General features: G+C 46.0%; 1 long non-coding RNA gene across 1 annotated transcript; it reads left to right on the top strand.

Moving 5' to 3' along the window:
- The first annotated feature begins 3,161 nt into the window (after window positions 1–3,161).
- LOC129489703 (uncharacterized) lies at window positions 3,162–21,073 on the top strand. Its single transcript, XR_008660080.2, has 4 exons — window positions 3,162–3,241; window positions 3,882–4,003; window positions 12,664–12,829; window positions 20,842–21,073. It is a non-coding gene; the product is annotated as an uncharacterized lncRNA (long non-coding RNA).
- The last annotated feature ends 216 nt before the right edge of the window (window positions 21,074–21,289 follow it).

Raw genomic sequence — 21,289 nt, 5'->3', positions numbered from 1 at the left:
GTTTTCATCAGTGCAGATCTGAGTGTGAACCATATGTTATGCTTGTTAAAATATAAAAGAAGAGAAATTATGTAAAATTTGTTGACCATTGCACAAATGTACTACAATCTTGGCAAGTTCTTTGTGGGTGTCAGCCTGCCATGCTGGCTTGCATAGACAGTTGCAAGGTTTTTTTTGTTTTTGTTTTTTACAGGGTCTCATTCTGTTGTCCAGGCTGGAATGCAGTGGCATGATCCCAGCTCGACCTCTTGGCTTAAGCAATCCTCCTGCCTACACCTACTGAGTAGCAGGGGCTACAGGCATTCACCGCCACACGTGGCCAATTTTAAGGTTTTTATTGTATAGACGGCATCTCACCATGTTGCCCAGGCTGGTCTGGAACCCCTGGCCTCAAGCAATCTTCTCACCTCAGTCTTCCAAAGTGCTGGAATTACAGGCCTGAGCCACCACACCCTGCCGACAGTTCAAGATCTTAATTGACCTTAGAGAAAAATAAACTGAGAGCCTACTAAAAAGGGCTTACTAAAGAAATACTGTCTGTGGATTGGACTAACTACAGAAATACTGTCTATTACCAGCACCCCTCAAAGGCTGGAAGAGATGCCATACAGAGCAGGGAGGCGTTGGCTGGGGACTTTATGGGGACAGGGCTTTGGGCATATATGTGTCCCTTTGCTCCTTTCTATAATCCAGGCACTTCAGTGCCTTTAATAATAACAGTTACACAGTCTATAGTAAATCTGAGGTCAGGAGTTTGAGACCAGCCTGGCCAACATGGTGAAATCCCGTCTCTACTAAAAATACAAAAATTAGCCAAGCGTGGTGGTGGGCGCCTATAATCCCAGCTATTCGGGAGGCTGAGACAGGAGAATCGCTTGAACCTGGGAGGCTGAGGTTGCAATCAGCTGAGATTGTACCACTGCACTCCAGCCTGGGCGACAGAGCAGACTCTGTCTCAAAAACGAAAAACCGGCCGGGCGCGGTGGCTCACGCTTGTAATCCCAGCACTTTGGGAGGCCGAGGCGGGCGGATCACGAGGTCAGGAGATCGAGACCACGGTGAAACCCCGTCTCTACTAAAAAATACAAAAAATTAGCCGGGCGCGGTGGCGGGCGCCTGTAGTCCCAGCTACTCGGAGGCTGAGGCAGGAGAATGGCGTGAACCCGGGAGGCGGAGCTTGCAGTGAGCCGAGATTGCGCCACTGCACTCCAGCCCGGGCGACAGAGCGAGACTCTGTCTCAAAAAAAAAAAAAAAAAAAAAAAACGAAAAACCAAAAACCAGTAATACAGTCTACAGTAATTGTCTAGACAGCAGCTTTCCCCTAGATGTGATGACTGTGGTCGTCCTTTCTCTCGTGTACTCACACTTCCTCCAGCAATAAGAGGAAACACTGGTGGTGGTTAGGAGTCCCAAGTGTCCTTGGTGAGTGGGGCAGGCACTGGCAGACAGAGCAGGGGGGTGTTTGCTGGGGTGCATTTGGGGTCTGGATTCTGTGAACTGGCGATACCGGGTGCTGAGGTTAGCCCAGGCACTTCTGTCCATCTACCAAGTTGCTGTATTTTATTAACTCCAAGATGCCACCAATTGTAGAAGGTGCCATTATTGTATATACTGATAATTTTAAAAGTTCCTGTCAATTCCAATTGTAAAAAACTGTCAACACTAAGGCATGATGGTTTCAGAGACACGAGCAAGTGAAAATAGGAAGTGAAAATATATTTTGGAATTGATGAAAAATCGTACTATTCTGTGAAACCTCCTGGGAGAAAATGGACTGGAACTTTAGCACAGCACTGAACTTTTAAAGGCAAAAATAAAAATTGCAGGAAAAGTCACATTTCAGGAAAAGCCACATTTCAGGAAAAGCTCACAGGCGCCCTGAGAAAGAACCCACAGGGGGACGCAAGAGTCTGAGGACACACCCTAAGAAGGCCGGAGGGTTGGTACAGGGTCTGGGGTACCCTGATAAGCGTGTGTGGAAACAAAGGGCTGTAACACTGGGCTGGGGACACACTGGTCTGAAGGCACGCATGGCAGTGCCATGGGTTTCTCTCCACCATCCTGCGTGAGGGCTGGCAGGGCAGGAGCTGGCCACATGCCCAGGCAGGTGGGCATTTTGCAGCTGCTGCTCCCAGCTCTGCTGCTGTCAGTGAGATGGAAGTAGGCATGTCAGGGTCCCTGGGGTTGGGAGTAGGAAGAGGAGGGGTGGAATCTTCATATTAAGCTTAGAGCGGGTGCCTCCTGGACAGAGGTATGAGGCCGCACCTTGAGAACCTTGGAAATGTGTAGGTGAAGTGACTCCCTACCCCAGGAGAGACTGGGATTCTTGCTGGAAGGCAGATGCAGACTTTGTAATTTGAGCCTCCACGTACATCCAACCTCACTGATGCCCACGTGAGAGGAAGATGACCACAAACTGGCCCCGCTCTGATAAAGGAGGAGCCATAGAGATGAACTTTCCGGTGTTTGAATAAACCTGAGTGAGTGGATGACGATAGTAACGGAGTCAGGCCAGGAGCACTGGCTTCCCAGGACTCAGCGTTACTGAGGGGGAATGTCTTAGTTCGTGTTGTGCTGCCCTAACAGAATACCTGAGACTGGGTAATTTATAAAGAACAGAGATTTATTTCTTCCAGTTCTGGAGGGGAGTCCCAAAAGTTCAAGGCTCACATTTGGTGAGACCTGCATCATCTAATGGCAGAAGGTGGAGAGAGAATGGGGATGCGGAGGGAGGAGCAGAGGAGGGAGAAGGAGGGAACATCCAAACTCAACCTTTTGTCAGGAGCCCACTCCCAAAATGGCATTAATCTATTCACGAGGATAGAACCCTCATGACCTAACCACCTCTTAAAGGTCCCAGCTCTCTATGCTGCTGCATTGGGGATTAAGTTTCCAACACATGAGCTTTGAGAGACACATTCAAAGCGTAGCAGGGAGCAGTGGGAAAGACCCCTCAGCTTCTGTCCCCCAGCTATCGGCACAGCGCTACAGGTGAGGGGAAGTCATCTCACATGGCAGGAGTGTCACTAAGCTCAGGGGTCTCCTGTCTTCCCTCAGTGGCTTGCCATGGCATCTAGAATCCTGATGAGCTTCCTTCTGGCATGTTAAATTCATTTGCACTCATGCTTGTGTGGGGAGAGCAGGAGTCTAAAGACATGGAGAGAAAGCCGGTACCCGGGGATAGTAATGACTAGTATTTAGCACGTGGGGGCTCTAGGTCCCAGTCAAGAGACACGAGGGGTGAGTACCAAGTCTAACTACTGTCTCAATGGAGTTCCAGAAGCAGATAAGGGAGAAATGGGGGAGAGGCAACATATGAAAAATTAATGACCGAGGCTTTCTCAGGACTGATAAAGCTGAATAGAAATTAGGATGTATAATTACCAAAGTAATAGAGAGACAAAAATAAAATGTGGGGGAGGGAGAATACTCTCAAACAATTCAAAAGGCCAGAAAGAAAAAAAAAAGGCAGTTTTTTTGAATTAGCAATTAGAAAATCGAGGCAAACAGAATGCACAAAATAAAATGGTAGCAATGCCTCTAAATATATAGTCATAATCAATGTGAATGTATTCAATTTCCGCTAGACAAAAAGAAGAAAAAAACAAGTTACATGTTGTTTATAAATCCAAATCTAGAAGACAAGGCTTCAGAAAAGGATATGGCCCAGGGTGGTCAAAGGCTGCATTAGGAGTGCTGTTTGTATTGAATAGACCTGGTTATACTGGAATTATGTTTCCCAAAAGGCTCTTTTTTATCCTAGACCATGGCCTTGAATTTCTAGATGCCCTAGTTTTTTTTCTGTAGTCCTGCGCTAATTTTAAACATTAACTTAAAACAGTAGCAGAGCAGGATGAGAGCTCAGTTTCCTGATTTCTAGATAGCACTGCGCCTGTCCCGTGATTTCTGCCCCCGCTAAGGACTTGTGCAAGCAAGCATCCTGCTGCCAAAGGGAGACGGAAGGATTTGTCACTTTTTCCAAGGTCGCGAGTGGAGTTACAGGTAAATGGTTAGAACACATGCTTCCTTTGAGCTTTCTTCCCAGGAGGGCACCCTCAAGTGCCCCTTCACCCACTCGTAGCTTGGTGGTCTTCTCTGCTCAAGTCTGTCTGCCTGCCTGTCTGGTCCCAGATGCTCAGCTCCCGCGGTTCCTCCTGCAGCTGTTGCCCAAGCTTTCATCTGAAATTTACTTACCTGGTCTCCTCTCACTCAAGGGTTGACGTGGTAGCTGCTAAAGGGAATAAACTCCAAACACACTGCAAGTTTCTTAAGGAGACATTTCCCCAACTAGGAAACAACAATTCAATACATTTTGGTTAAGAATCTACTCTGTACAAAATCCCATGCTGGATGCCAACAATTCAGAGTAAATCAGACACTCTAGTCTCTAATGGATGAGACAAACAAGTACACACATGATTCCAGGATCATCTATTTTAACAGTAGAAAGGTCACGGGCATCCCTGACTCCGTGGGGGTCAAAGAAAGTTTATGGAAGAAATGACACCTGAGAAGGGCTCTGAAGAGTAAGTAGACCAGTACTAGTCTGGGGCCTGTTAAGAACCAGGCTGCACAGCAGGAGGTGAACAGTCAGCCAGTGAGCATTACCCACTGAGGTCCGCCGCCTGTCAGATCAGCCGTGGCATCAGATTCTCATAGCAGCTCGAACACTATTGTGAACTGCGCATGCAAGGGATCTAGGTTGCGCGCTCCTTATGAGAATCTAACTAACGCCTGATGAACAGTTTCATCCCTAAAACCATCCCCTCCCACAACCCTCCCCCCATCTGTGGCAAAAATATATTCCACCAAACCAATCCCTGGTCCCAAAAAGGCTGGGATCACTCCTCTAGAGAACTCCACGTGTGTCTGTGCAACTTGGGTGCACAGTTGCTTGGACCAGATTGCACAGATTTATGCTGAAGTGATAATAGTTTAGATAAATAGAGTTAAATAAAAATATGATTAAAATTAATTTAGCCTGTTACTTGATGTGCCTATTAGAAAACTGAAAATTATATGGCCGGGTGTGGTGGCTCACGCCTGTAATCCCAGCACTTTGGGAGGCCAAGGTGGGCAGATCACGAGGTTGGGAGATCGAGACCATCGTGGCTAACACGGTGAAACCCCGTCTCTACTAAAAATACAAAAAATTAGCTGGGCGTGGTGGTGGGCACCTGTAGTCCCAGCTACTCGGGAGGCTGAGGCAGGAGAATGGTGTGAACCTGGGAGGCAGAGCTTGCAGTGAGCCGAGATCGTGCCATTGCACTCCAGCTTGGGTGACAGAGCAAGACTCTGCACAAAAAAAAAAAAAAAGAAAGAAAACTGAAAATTATATATGTGGCTTACATTGTATTTCTATTGGACAACAATGGTTAGGCAGTGCTTGACTCTTAAGCACTCAGTCAGTGTTAACTCTGATTATGTTTCAAGAAACTTTATGAGGTCAAGGAATGCATATTGTTTAGTGCTGTCTCCTGAGTAACTAAGAATGTTGGCACATTGCAGGTGGCCAACAAATTGGTTGACTGATGAAGTGCAGGACAGTTATATGCATTGCTGGTTTTTGGCCAGTGTTTGTTCTGCACTGTTGCCTGGGGCCTGTGTTGGCTCTTAAATACCCACAATATCACAGTTAGCTGGTTGGGTCCATGGGGTCCAGCTCACATTTTACTTCCTCCAGGAACCTACTGTATTTCCAGTTCCTGCTCCCTATTATCTCTCCAATAAGAAATGATCTCTCCCTCTTATAAAGTCATGCAACATTTTGGAAAAATATTTCTTACGAGACTTAGCCCTGCTTCCAGATATAGCTCCTCTGACATATTAATGTGAGTTCCTCCAGAGCTCACTCACTCTGATGCCCCTGTCTTCTGCTTATTGCTCTGAGCAGAGCAGGTGTTCAGTATGAGTGTGTTGAACTGAATTGATATTTTCTTTGTGCCTTTCTTGTATCTTTCTTCACAGAACGTAGCATCTGGCTGGCCACTGAAAGTGCCCAGTAAATACTTGCTGAATAAATAAATCAATGGGACTGACCTGCAAAGGGAAGGAATGGAAACACCTCTGTTAATGTCATGGGCATTGTAATGGTTGCCTTGGAGACCTTGCTTCTCTGTGGTCAGAACCACTGGTGCTTATAGTCAAGGGGAGGAAGAGTAAAGGGCAGATTTTGGTAGACTGGTGGGAAAGGTGGGGCTGTTCCCAGGTTCCAATCCCACCCCCAGAGAATGTCAGCCTGGGTGACTTTCTCCACAGCCTTTCCAATACAGGGCACCATCTGCTCTCATCAAACACCAAGGCCTGGACAAGGTGATGGCTTGCTCTTTAGTCAATACCCAGCATTGGCCAAACCAAACCAAACCAAACCAAACCAAACCAAACCAAACCAAGATTTCTATGCGGAAAAGACAGTCCAATGCCACTCATAATAATTTAGAACATCTTTTGGAAAAAAAAGCCAACCCCCAACCAATAAACTCCCCCAAGCCCCCTAAGTAAAATCCCTGGACTCTGTGGCTATGGGTTTCCATTGCATGCTTTCACAAGGGAGAATGGGAAAGGTACCAGAGCCCTTAGGGAGCAAGCATGGGGTCACACAGTTCATGACGCTGGGCTTCGGACCTGAACTCTGCTACCTGCTGCCTCAGTAGTTCTTGGCAAGTTACTTAATCTCTCTGAACCTCAGTTTGTTTTTCTGCAGTAGTGACAGGTAACTTATTGTGAGAGCTGTGTGCCAGGTCCTATTCTAAATGAGATAGGCTCTATTAAAGCCTAGCATGGATGTATTACTATCATCTTCGTTTTACAGATGGGGAACCGAAGCACAGAGAAGGTAAATTACTTCCCATGTCACATGCCTCAAACCTAGTTGTTCTGCCTCGTGTCTGTGTTTTGGAGGACTGTATTATCCATCACATGGGGGTCTTGTGAAACAAGTAATGAAGTTCCTGGCACCCAGTAGCACCCAGCATATGGTGGCAATGACCCATTACCTAAAGCTGTCTCCTCCTCAACTAGCGGCCATTCCCTTCTTTTGATAGATTATGGTGTTTGCTCTGAATCAGCACCAATAAACAGAAGAGGTTCCTCTTGATTATCTATAATGAATCAAAGATGTCACTGATTTATTGCATGCAATTTAGATTCCATTTAAACTGCTGAAAATCAAGCATTGTGAAGCTGTTCACAATCACATTCTCTCTTGTATGGATAAAAAGTTATTAATTTCCTAATCCTGTCTGGCACTTCAAACACTAGATGTAGCTACTTTGCCCATATAGAAAGCAACTTTGAGAGACAAACATTTCCTTCTTCCGATGTAAGAAGACGTTCTATTTTATCTTTTAAAATGATGGTCTTGGTGAGTCGCTCTTCAGAGGATATTGTGAAGTGAAGCCAAGTAGCAGCCAGACAGCCCAGGTATCTGTGGAGAATTATCTGTCAAAATACAATCCAAGTATTAGACATACTTGCTTTCCCTCTTTTGTCTTTCTACCATTCCAAATTTAGACTGAATCAGGAAACATGAAAAGGAGATGGGGGGATATGAGGAAGTTCATAAAAGAAATAGTCTATCCTATCTGTTACTGAACATTTTGAAACTCTTTAACCCTTCTTTAAAAATTGTGCATCAATCACATGTGCGCCCCTACCTTCCTTCGGCTGCCTTCGACTTCCTGACGGGGTCTCAGTACTCAGCCAGCAAAGCTGCCATTCTCCACAGTGGGTGGTCATTTCCAAGCTCAGCATGTGAGCCACGGCTCTAACAGGGCACACTGTGTATGTCCTGGCCAGAGAGGGACCTCTACTCAAGGGTATTCCCACAGAATGTGAATCACTGTGATTCCCTAAGTAGCAATGATGCACTTCACTCAATGCCTAGAGAAAACAAAATTTATGTAGTCACATGCAAAGCATCTGACGAAGTATATCTCACCAATTTTAGTGTATTATATAAATATTAATGATTTGTTGAATTTGAAAATTTTTAAACAAATCATAAAAAAGAACATCATTATTCAACACATTTCTTATTAGTATAATATATAGGAAAAAAAGAAAAAAATGGAATATGCTATAATAAGGTAGGTTATCACAGCCATAGTTTTAGAAAATACATGGTTTTGGGGTGTTTGAAACAGAGTCTCGTTCTGTCACCCTGGCTGGAGTGCAGTGGTGCAATCACAGCTCACTGCAGCCTCAGCCTCCCAATCCTCCTAAACCAATCCTCCCACCTCAGCCTCCCAAAGAGCTGGGACTACAAGGCATGCACCATCACAACTGGCTAATGTTTTAAAAATTTTTTGCCCGGGCTAGTCTCAAACTCTTGGGGTGAAGGGATCCTCCTGCCTCTGTCTCTCAACATGCTGAGATTACAGGTGTGAGCCACCTTACCTGTCCAAAAATAGATGTTTTGTTTTGTATTCAAGCCCTTTGTTCAAAATGCAACTGCTCTACTTCCTGGATACATGGATATGAATGTCCTCAGCAGAGCACTACTGAGCCCAGAGTCCAAACAAAATATAAAGAAATAAGGATGTCAGATCAAAAAATACCTACAGGCCAGCCTGGTTGGGTGGTAAAGACAAGAATGCCCCCTCCTAAACCTTCGGAAGTTGAAGAGCCCTTCCACGTTTCAAAAGGGGCCTGCAAAAGCCAGATTTCCAGCCTTTGGTTCCAATTTCCCCAAACAAACGAAAGTTATTCTGCATTGCAAGGCAACCAACAAGTGAGCTCCAGAAAAGCAGGCCTCCTCCTGTAACCCGTTTTTGCCCATTCTTTCTCCCAAACCATAGAATAGGAAACAAAATGTTACAACAAACCCTCAACCCCATGAAGGGCATTCTACTCCCTGCCTGGGCACAGGCCCCTGAATGTCACTTAGTTTTAGCACAACCTGCTTGGATAAAATATGTTCTGTTTCCATGTGCACACATTTCCATACACGCAGCAGATGAGCCAGAGAGATTTCTCTGAGCATGTAAATTCTTTCAGAGGAGACAGAGAAACCAGCCTTGTACCAATTTGGGAGAACACCCCCTTCTGACCACGTGGGAGATGGATGACCTGTTTACAACTGAAACCTATGCAGAACATTTTTTACTGCAGAACAAGCAGCTGACATGATTGCTGTCGGTGTTCACAGAGCCAAATATGAAGATGATTGTAAAGAAAGAGACGGTCGCATCGGATAGAAGATGTGATCCTGCTCTCACGTTTTTCCTTCTGGCATGACCATACACGTTTTATAAGTGGGGAGAAATCCTGATAAAAGCCCTATCCCTGCCATTTTAGAAACTCTGAATAATGGCATGTCTGAGACTTTTTGTAACATTTTCAGTAGTTGAATCCAGTTTGTATTATCTTTCAACCCATTCTAAACACAGGTCAATACTGACTTTGCAAAGATCTAACTTTCACTCCTGCAAAGTGTTCTAAAACTTGTATTTATTTCTCTCCTTTCTGAAACACAGTCTGAATGTCTTTGTAGGAGCTTTAGTATTTTGGGTCTGGGCTGAAGCAAAATGAAACGGCATCATGCTGGCCAGAGTTCAGCATTTAACATTTTAGAAAAGTCTGTAGAGAGAGCTCAGCTGAAATAGACAGGAATCTACATTCATGTGGCCATCAAAGGAACAAAGCGAGCCGGCAGGGGCGGCCCCAGTGTGCGGCGTCGGGCTCAGAAGAAACACCAGCGATCCAGGGAGAATATTGGCAGGGGCAGGGAGAAAGAAAAGCTTTCTTGGGGCTACTGTTCTTAGAATTTTTCACCTGTGTACAAAAGGACAAGAGAAGCTGATCTCTGACGAGGACATGACTACATCAAAACCCAGCTTCCAGAGACCGCTTAAAACGGTCTCTGCTGCTCCTTGGATGCCCTGATTTACATGCAGTGGTGGGAAGGGAGCCACAGAGATGGCTCCAGCCCAGCGCCTGGCCCGCAGGGCTGGAACAGAACAAGCAGATTTCTAGGGCCTTGGAAAGACAAACGGTGCCTATGTGGCGTACGTCAATGAAACTCCAGGACAGCCTGGCACGCAGTAAGACATGAGTGAACAGTGAGAAGAGCTCTATCAAGGCCTCACCGGCTGCTGGGGCCTGGTCACCTGTTGCCTGTTCACGAAGGGGCAAGTGTTTGAGTTGCCAGCTCCGAGAGGGCTGATGAGCAGCACGCTCCCTGGAGCCATGGTACTGACGTCTCCCCCAGGTCCGGGGCTGCTGCGCTTGGGAAGGGCACGGGGTCACTCGGGAAGGCTGATTACACAGGGAACTTTGAGCTCCGGCACACAGATGGGAGGGGAGTCGGGTGATGCAGGAACAAACACAGCTCACAAACAGAAAGATAAAACGCAGGGGTTGCCCATGAAGGGGAGGGTGCCCCTCTCTCCCCAGTGGGGTAATTTCCAACTACAGAGAACAGTTGCTGCCTCAACAATAGAGAAGAACATTTTTACTGATGTGCTCAAGAAAAGATTGGACAATTCTTGGCAAGTAAATAAACATTAAAAAAAAAAACCAGTGGATTTAAATATCAATGATTTTAAAAGGTAAAATTAGCCGACCTCTCAGAAAAGAATTGAGAGTAGATAGGAAGACGCCTACCTATTGAGAGAATTTGCCGAAGAAGATTTCAAAGGGTTTTTGTTGTGTTTTTGTTTTTCGGTAATAACAGCTCTATCAGCAGCAATGTAAACTATGAATAGAAATAATAATATTTAGTAATCCAATCACAAGAAGAACTGTCGGAAGCTCGCAGTTCTGTTTCTTTTTGATCCAATTTTAGATTTTCCCTACAAAAGAGAAATAACAAGGATTGTGATAAAAACTCATTTTCTTCTCTCATTTAAAAAACATTCATTCCATAATTAGAAGCAATTTTTGATTCCATACTAATGAAGTTATATGGATGCAGGGGCATTTGAGATCCACAGCTAATTCATAAATAGGATCTTGCCAAGAATTTCAGCCTCTCCCCCCAGGAGACCTCTACATAGAGGGTGCTGCAAGTAAGGAAACCTGTTTTGATCTTGGGTGTTTTAGCTTTTTTGTGCCTAGTGTTAGGTGAACCGACACAGAAGCAAATTCAGCAGTCATAGCTATTCTTCTGTAAGCTGGAGGCTGACTCTGATAGGAACTCATTCTGGGTGTCAGGAGGCTTCAGGGGCGAGTTACAGGCAGCTGAGTCTAGTGCCAGCTGCTAGGGGTTCTGGGAGCGAGGAGCTGTAATCAGGCAGGAGAGGCTGGCAAAATTCTAATTCAATTCTAGTGAATACCTATTTCCAAAGGAAGCTGTCATCAAAAGAGGAAATGGTGCAGTGGCCTTGGGAGTTCTGAGCAGAGGCTCAGTGTAGATAGAGGGTTAAACTCTATTTTGTTTTCTGTATTCTTGATACTCTGGCATTTGGGGCTTTGATGCTGGAGAGACTGTCCCTTCCAGGGCTACCTAATTCCTCGAAATAGCAAACAATTCTCCTGTGAGCATGCTTTTGATAAACCAACCAGTCTAGAGCTCACACCCCCAACCAACCCTTTCATCAAACTCTCACTCATCAAACCAATATTTCCCCTGCGCTATGTCACCCCAGGGCCAGGGACCTGACAACTAGAGACCACCTTTATAGCACTGGGCCGCTCGAATAATTTAAAGTACCCAATACTAAGTTTACTCAGCTTACTTACCCTGCCTCGCTTATTCCTTCCCTTGTAAATCCCAGTAAAGGTCCCAGCCACACGGTGCCCACATCCTCTTGTTTCCTGACCATCCCTGGTCTTTCCGGCATGGTGGGGCTTAAAATCCCCCTGCCTGTGGGGATCTGTGAGTGCAAACTTCCTCACAACAGTCATTTCTGCATCTGCCGTCTTACCATACCTGACAAAACAAACCCCAGGTACATATTTAACTCAACAGGGTTATGGACCATGGAAGCTTGGGTGGTTCATGAACTTCCCTGCTCCTAAGCATTGCCACGGAGAAGATCAGCTATGCAGACCTTTCGGCTGCAGCTCCAGAAATGGGGGTGAGCGGCCCGGAACCTGCGTTTCTAAGAGCACCTCCATACAACTCTGCTCAACGTGGTGTGAGCAGCAGAAAATAGCACTAGGAGAACCTAGCCACCAGGAGCAGAACTGGTAGAACCAGGTCAAGAAGACAGACCTCACTTTAAAACTTACTTTCTGATGCAGCAATTCCAATTCTAGAAAATTATCATATAAATATGATCTATAAAAATATTTATATGATAAATAAGGAAATAACTAGATATGCGCAAATATCCTTGGAAATCTTTTTATATTACACATAATTTGCAGTAAAAAAAAAAAATCATCCTAAAGAGGCCACGTTAGATTGGTTAAGTATTACATATAATGATATAGTTATACAGTGCACTATTTAGCAGTCATCTGGCATAATGTTCCATGGCATGTGAAAATATTAACAATATATTGTTAACTTTAAAAATCAGCCAACAAAACAGTATAATGATATAATCCCTTTTCATTAAATATACATAGACATATATACAGAGGTTAAAGCCTGGGGTTATCTCTGGTTCATGTCGTTACAAATATTTTGTGTATGTGTTTATTTTTCCGCATTTTCCAAATTCTGTACAGTGCACATGAATAATAAATTAATTTCATTGTTTTCTAGCGTGCAGGCTGTGTTCTCCCTATGGCAGGACAAAGGAGGAATTTGGACAATCACATACCCCTCCCCCAAAGATCCAGAAGCTCTCTAAATAATGAGCATTCGCTAACCCCCAGGCCATGTGGCCTTTGGACACAGCAGGATAGAAGTTGCTTTCTGGGCCTCACTTGCTACAGGTGAGAGTTCCTGACACCTGGAGAGGCCGAGCCCAGGCTCTAAGTGAGGCCTGGTGGCTCCAGGTGACTGGAGGCCCACTTGGCAAGAGGGGTGTTATTAGGCCTAAGCGGGGACTGTAAGGGCTGTGGTTATGCTCCAGTTGGTGTAGAGAATTCATAATTAGCAACAGCGGGATTACAAAGCAAGGAGCCAGAAAGAGAAATAAGGGAGGGGAAATAACCTACCAGGAAAGGGCAAGAATAATCCACTCATGACATCATCAGTCCCATAATAACCAAGTGATGATAGTGCTTACATTAAATACACTTTAAAAATAATCAACGCAAAGAGTAGAATAAAAACAATTTGTGAGAAGGGTAAGCATTAGAGTATACAGTAGTTAATACAGCTACAGGGAAAAGAAATCAATGTAGATTAATTCATTTCAAGGTCTCTTGTTTATTAGGAAACCATTATTTCTTTTTGTCACTTTTCAGTCCCTCAAGGATGCTCAGAGGAGCAACAAATGCTCGGATTTCCACAAAAATCTGAAAACTCAGGGGTGTTTGAAATGGATGCTCTGAAAATACTTGTTGCATGTAATTGGAATTATGTAGTATTTTTGTAATTAACAAAGAATTGTTATGAAAATGTGGGGACCCCAAATTTTAAGTCTGCTATATTCCAAGGCAGCTGCCTTCTGACAAATAACCTGTGACAATTTCATAATATAGGGTTCCGAAACCTCATTAAGCCACACGCGTGGTGCAGCTGAAGCACTCAATGCTTTCCAAGGGTTTGTGAAAATGTAATTAGGCAAACCACAGGCATCTGCAAATGTGGTACTTTTGCTCCAGATGGGTGGAATCTCAGGGCGCCCCAGAGCTTTCACAGGGACGATTTTTCTCAGTGTCAGTGACTTGAACACACACCTAAGATGGTCTTTTTGCTCTTGGAGGAGAAAATGTTGCCAAATGGGTAGACTAAACAATGAATGGCTGCCGGGTTTGGTCATACCTCTCTGTGTGTGCCATCAATTGCTGATGGGAGGTAGGACATTATTCCAGCTACAAAATGGGTGCATGATCCTGGTAACTGATACATGGGCCTTGCAAGATACGTCTATAGAATTGGCTATAGGTACTAAGCACAGAAGACCATCGAACCCCTGTGGAGCCAGACCCCACTGCTTCACCCATGTGGTCAAAGCTGCTCCCTGGATGTCAAGGGTTGGCCATTCTTGTGGTGTCAGTAGTGAGTGCTTGGATGACTGTGAGATCTATAGGCTGGTGATGCAGATGGTGATGGGAAGAGACAGTAGAGATGCCAACACACTCCCTGGACGGTGTTTCTGGAGGGAAAAGGTCCTGGTCTAGCGAGCCAGTGGAATGTGCTGTGGCAGAAAATCCACAGGCTCTGGAATCTGACTGTCAGAGCTTGGGCCCTGGATACAGTGTCTACCACCTTTGTGATCTGTGGCATGTTATTTAGTATCTTGGAGCCTCAGTTTCACCTTCTGTATTATTAGGGTAATAATGTTTTCTTTTGGGGCTTTTGGTGAGGATTAAATGATATATGGGAAGATTATTTTGAGAAGTATTAATTGATGTGCCCCTAAATTCACACACACATGCACACACTTGCACACCCCTATACACACACCCACACCCTTTTATCTCATCCATGCTTTATATGATATACTAATATTTAGGTCTATTAGCAGGTCCATCTTAGTAAATGAAAGTTGAATCAGACAAAAAGAAATACATCAAATTCTTGGCTTTAAATGAAAAGCAAAACAAACAACCCTCATGGAGGGGTAAGACGGGAACACTTGGGAAGCACATCTGTTTTGTGAGAGCTGCGTAGCTCTCCCACAGCCCCTCCTGGATGGCTGCAGAGTCCCCCCGGCATGAGTTGCTGAAGAGCCCCCGGCCTGAGAGGAAGGGAGAAGGTGGGACACAGGGGCTTGCCATGATCAGGGCCCCGACTGCAAATAACAAACATGAAGTCTGGCTAACCTAAAGAGAAAATGCATGTATTAGAGGGATATTAGGAAGGCTGGAAACACAGATTTGGAAAATCAAGAGCAGTCAAGAGACTCTGGTAGTGAGCACCCCGCCAAGGTCCCCTCCCAGAGTTACCTGATGAAAATGAGGCCGCCAAGGCTGCAGGATCTTGCCCCTGGTATCCCCGCTGCCAGTGGTGGATGGTGGATGTCACTGAAAGATGCTGCAGGAGGAACTGACATTTTGTGACTCTGGCTGCAGATGGAAAGTCCTAAGGGTCATGGCCCACCAGCTGGTGACTCCCAGGCATCTAACCTCTCAGGATTCCAAGGTAGGTGGGGGCCTCTTTCCACCAGCTCCCCAAATGGCCAGCGTTGTCACATAGGAAGGAGGCTTGGACTCTGGGTGACACACAAAAGCAAAAAGCCCCCTGACATGTCCACTGCAGCCCCATGGTGTCTTGCCCTCCCTCCTGAGATTAGCCCATGGGGTGTCTTGAAGAGAGAGCACTGAAAGAATAGCCAGAGAGGCCCCATGATTTCAGGACAGAGGGGCTCTGTGTTTGCTTCTGGGAAGGCAACCAGGGTCCCAGACATCTTTGCCTGCACCAGCCAAGGTGGAGGTAGCAGTGAGCAGATGGCGTCAGGGAGAATCCAGGTTGGAAAGGCCAGTTGCAGTCAGCTGAGTGTCTGTGGCCTTGGGCAGCAAGGACAGCCCAAAGTTCCCAGGCTCTGTTGGGAAACTTTCACAGGAGGACCAACGGAGAGCTTGGGGACGGGGTGGGGGCATGCTGTGGCCACATTGAGGAGGTGCTGCAGAGCCCATGGGCCCTGTGATGAGGTGTGAACAGGAGAGATGCGGCCCAGGGTTTGCCATCACAGAGGGAAGACTGCCCCTCAGCCTCACCCCTCCCTCCAGGCCCCAGGCTCTAGAAGAAACTATTAAGATGTGAACTGGGAAGGAGGAAGCACTGAATTTCCTGACTTTACCTGACATAACTGAAAAGGCCTAAAAATGACTGTTTTCAGCTATCATGTAGAATGGGGGCTTCAAAGGAAGCCTAGGTTGAATTACAGAGAAGGAAAAACGACCACACTTTTCTGAATACCTGAGCCTCTGCCTTGAACATGTGTATATGCTACATCAATTGTCCTCTGTTAGGAGTGACTTTTGCCCCCCATGGGACGTTTGGCAATGTCTGGAGATAGTTTTGGTTTTCACAACCTGTAGGGAAAAGAGTATGAATTGCTCCTGGCTTCTTATTAGAGGCCAGGGAAACTGCTAAACAGCCCACAACTCTTTATGCAAACTGCACATGAAGGAATTATCTGGTCCAAAACATCAATAGTGCCAAGGCTGAGAACACTCGGGAGCTCTACTGGGGTTTTAAAGAATCATTCTGCAGTGCATGTCTGCCCTGTAGACCCGTTCAAAGTCCTAGAATTGGAATTAGAGTCTGGTGATCAAGGGGTAAGGTCTAGACCCTCTGAGAGAAACTGTGTGTGCAAAGAGAAAGTGGATTTGGCCAGAAGTCAGGGTGGATTTCAGAACTATCAAGGATTTGTAAAAAGACTGCTTTGAATGGACAGGTCAGAGCTAGAATATGGGACACCTCCCAGCTCTGGCCCGAACCTGCCCTGTACACTGCACTACAGAAGTAGGGCAGGCTTAGGGGCACGTAGGAACCAAGAGGGTGCATTGGCCCAGTAGGAACTTAGGCTCAGGGAACAAATATCTCTCCTCTTGAAGCCCACAGGCCAAATGACAACTGAGAGAATATCATTTACTTCTTCAGCCAATGCCAGCTTTTCACTTTCTCAACTAGGGCTTCCTGCCTAGTTGGAGGGCAGGAAACGCTCGAGGGAGCATTTGGCAATATCGGAAGACATTTTTGATTGTCATGACTAGGGGGATGTTATAGCATCAGCTGGGTAGAGGCCAGGGACACTGCCCAAGATCCTGCCATGCACAGGACAGGCCCCTCCCCTCCAACAAGGAATCACCAGATTCAAAACTGTAATAGTGCCAACATAAAGAACCCTGCTCCTGGTCAGTGATTCTCACCCTTAGTTGTATGTCAGAATCATGTGTGTGGAGGAGCTTTACCAAAATGTATGGGCTCTGTCCTTTGCAATTCTGATGAATTTTTCTAAGGTGGGAGGCGTACGTTTTTAAAGCTCTCTAGTTGATCCTGCTGTGCAGTCAGGGTTGACAGCCTCTGATGGAGACTTTGCCAGGCCTATTAGAGTTAGCTGGTGGATACTGCCTGCTCCTGTGCCGTTTAACCACCTGGGGTGGGGAAAGGAGACGAGAACCAGCATAGTATCCACTCCCAGTGCAGGGAAGAGAAGCATCACCCAGTCTCCAGATCTCCTGCAGAGCTGGGGAAGTGAAAGAGAGAAACGTGATCCTTTGTTCCTCTTTAGGGTGAGGAATATTCACTAGGAAGAACATCTGTGATGGTTTGAAGTATTCATTGATGTTTTGCCCCAAACATATAGTCCCTATTAAACAATAACCCTCACCCATTTCATTCATTCAGGCCCCTGATATAAAGCCTCTAGTGCCATTTGCTGGAAGGAGTGGAACTAGAGAACAACAACATCTGATTCTTGGCCTTTAAGTTAAAAACAAGTATTGTGGGGTGAAGACAGAAAGTTTCTAGAAGAGCATTACTGTGCATCCTGTCACCACCAAATAAAACTCCTCTGAAGTGGTGGGGGAAGCATCGGGAAAGAAACGAGGGACTTGGTGATGCGCTGGTGGCCCACTGAGCCAACGCGGATGGGGGTGGCAATAATAGAATGCACCATTTGCGAATCCTTGGGCAGAGGGACCTTGGGCTCCCTGTGTGGAGGCTGGAGGAAGTGGTCTGGGTTCTAGCTCTCTCTGCACTTCTGCATGGGGGCCACCGGGGGAGCTGTAGAGTTCAGATTGTGGCAGGGCAGCTCTGGTTGCAGGGAACAGGGACAGCCCTGAGTCTTCTGTGCCTTAAAGAAAGGTGGATCATTGGAACACTTCTCCTGCCCCAGAGAGGAATAGGCCAAGAGAGGGCATTGGGCTTGCTGAAATCCTGTGGTGGAGGGCCTGGTGGGATTATCAGAGAGGGTTCAACCTGGAGGGATGTCTGTGTCCATGTGACACCCCAAAGGGAAAGTGGGCCCAGAGGAAATGTTATTTCAGGCCTGGAATGATGGAAAAACCATAATTGCCTAAGACTACATTTTCTGCCATCAAGTAGTATGGGGCTTGAAATGCACGCTGAGTTCTAGAAAAATAAAATGTGCTATAATGTCTTAAAAGATTTGAGTAAATGGCAAGAAAAGTCAAATCTACATATTCAAAGTGCGCAGTACTTCCTAGACCCTGGATGAATTACAGTGAGCATTACCATGTAAATCGAATGACTGTGGCCCCAGCTCTATCAGCTTGATTGCTAGGAATTGGTCTCAAAGTGTTCTGCAGGGATGAGGGATCCCCTGGGGACCTGCCGTAGGCTCCACCTGGTGCTGTTGCTTCTGCAGCTCGTGCTCCCCATGTCGTGGTGAGCCGAGCATCACTCCTCCCACAGAATCCCTGCTTCAACCCCTGGCTGGCCTAAGGGGAGAGGGGAAGGAGGGAGGGAGGCCCCCTCCTCTCAGCTTCTTTCTGTTAGCCATGGGCAGGCCCCGCCCTTTCATCCCCCACAGCACAGCACCTGCCAGAGGATGTGAATTTTAGAGGACGTGAATTTTATAGTCACAAAATCAAGTGTGTAAAAATGAAACTTTATAACTGCACTTAGTTCTTGAGCCCCCATTTCTGCTGATGGCAGAAAACTTGTTACTGCCAATTGAATATAAATGATGTTACTAAGTATTTCTCACTCTACTCTGGGTAAAAAGTTCAGGATGTTTTCCTTTCCCTGCTCATAACCTCCCCCTATGGGTAATCTAAGAATCAACTAGGCATTTGGGGGAAGGAGCGTCTATTTATCCATTATGTAGCTCAGTTCGGGATTGCAGCCTTTGCCGACGTAACATCCACTTGTGCATTTTTTTTCACTGAATGCTACGGTGCTTCACTTAGCGAAAGTTCCACGTTCCTACTGCATTTTGGTTTTCAGGTCTACCCAGGTCACTCTGTTTCCATTTAGCCCTCCCTGTCCATAACCAGAATGTGTCCTCAAGCCCTCCGTCCCTTGCTGTCCTTCATGGGGGCTTGGCAAGCTTTTGGAAGGCTTAGCATATTACTTTCTTTTTTTCTAGGTTATTCTAAGGCAACGTAAACCTCCCTGCTAAAACCTCAATGGCTTACAATAATAAAGGTTTATCCTTCAGCCACACATCAGCTGTGGGTGTGCTCGAAGCTCTTATCACTGGGATCCAGGGAAAAGGAACAGCTTCCATAGGAAGGAAATATTCTGAGCAAATAATACACTCTGCCATACTCTTACCATTCAGGAGTTGGGAGAGACTCAGAGCACAGAGGAGGTAGACGTTCAGCTCCTTTCTTCTAAAAACACCATGCTGTTGTTTCTACAAGCCACACTTGGTTAGCAGGTTGGCTGGGGGATGCGCTTGACTTCAAGATGAGCTGCCTTCTCAGGCTTTACCTCCGTGATCCCCCCAGTTCCGGGCGTTAGCTATTCTCTCTTCCCTGGAGCATCATCCAGGGGTGTCAGAGGGCAGGGTCCTTTCTTAGACACTCACTAGTGTATGTGCCCTGCTCATGTTCCCCCTAGAATTTTTCTTTTCTTTTTTGAGATGGAGTCTCGCTCTGTCTGGAATGCAGTGGCATATCTCGGCTCACTGCAACCTCCCTCTCCTGGGTTCAAGTGATTCTCCTGCCTCAGCCTCCTAAGCAGCTGGGATTACAGGCATCCGCCACCACACCCAGCTACTTTTTGTATTTTAGTAGAGATGGGTTTTCACCACGTTGGCCAGGCTGGTCTTGGACTCCTGACCTCAGGTGATCTGCCCTCCTCAGCCTCCCAAAGTGCTGGGATTACAAGCATGAGCCACCGAGCCTGCCTCCCCTAGAATTTTTCTTTGCATCAGCTGCTTGAACTTTTTCTTCTTCTGGGCAGGAACATAGCTGAGGTGTCATCCTGCATTCCTCACACCTAATGGTCTAACTAGGCCATGAATTGTCCCAGTCTTTGGTGCTCACAAACCGTCCTATGCCTCAAAAAACCTCTGTCTCACAAGACACATCTTCAGCTTTCGGCATCTTGGTTATCAGTTTAAAAAATGACACTGACACATTCAATTGACATCTTTATTCTTGACGTGTCTGCCCTTCCCTGAAGCAGTGGGGATCATTGCTTTAATGGGTAGAGGGTAAATACAACAAAAGATAATGTGGTGGGGGGAAAGTTCTTATTTTCTCAGAATTTTAACTTGCCACACGTTTGATCAGACTTTACTGAAGCTTCAAAAATAGCAGTGAAGAATAACATGGAGAGAATAACTTCCATCCAACCGCAAGTTATCCTGAGCCGTTGACTCTAGTACCGTACCACCACCCCAGCATCCTCATGCCTCACCAGAAAATCAAACTAACTCCAGGCTCCATTTCCCCTCCTAATGTGTCCTTCCCCAATCCTCATTTTCTGCCCCAGTACAGAGCCCTTTTTCAGGACGAATGACGGCGAGACCATCAGTTCCTTTCAGTGGAAACTCTACACCCTCCTGTGCTACCTCACTCCCCCAGCCTTTGTTCTGACTCCATGGCTCTGACAATACATTCAAACTACTCTGATAGAAGGACAGGCGTCAAAGTCGGGGTCATTAAGTCTTAAGTAACAGCCCAGCCCACCTTGGCTGTACAATGCTCAGACTGCTTCCTTTTTAGTCTCTATCCAGTGGCATTTCGATAAGCCTCATAATCTAGTCTCACCCAGGGTTGTTTTGTTATTATTTCTGTAACTTTTGTAGCCATCTGTGGGTCAAGTCCACCTGTTACTGTAGAACCAGTTCAATCTGGTTCGACTTTGTTAGTAACAAAATGTAATAAAATAATGAGTTGTTTTTCTGTGTAAGGGATCCCAGGTTGCAAGTCAGATAACCTGCGCCTGCCCAGTTGAACCAAGTATGCCCAATTTGTGACCTCAGTGCTGGCCAGAAACAAAAAGTCAACCACAGTTGAAGCCTAAGAACTTGGATCAAGGAGCAGGGACTGAATTAAGAAGCAGAGAAGCCCTGTTTCATTGCAGTGCGGACTCAGCCAAGTACTCGTCACCGCCTCTTTGCATGATCTGATCAAATCATGCCTCCTTCCATCTTCCTGTCTCCCTCACAGTTACACTTTTGCATCCTTGCCAGTAACTTGCAATAAAGCTTTTTCTTTTCCCCAAAGCTGGTGCCATAGTACTGTCCTCTATGCATGTCAGAAAACGTGATGCACGTCCCTCACTCCGTGACACACCTATTCTCATTCATTTAGGATCTCCTTATCTGCTGTTCTTCCTCCTCACTAAAAGGTTTCATC

Source organism: Symphalangus syndactylus, chromosome 1 (assembly GCF_028878055.3).
Source record: "Symphalangus syndactylus isolate Jambi chromosome 1, NHGRI_mSymSyn1-v2.1_pri, whole genome shotgun sequence".
NCBI lineage: Eukaryota > Metazoa > Chordata > Mammalia > Primates > Hylobatidae > Symphalangus > Symphalangus syndactylus.
Note: the sequence above shows the minus strand (reverse complement) of the source record. Positions and strands in the feature narration are given on the sequence as shown.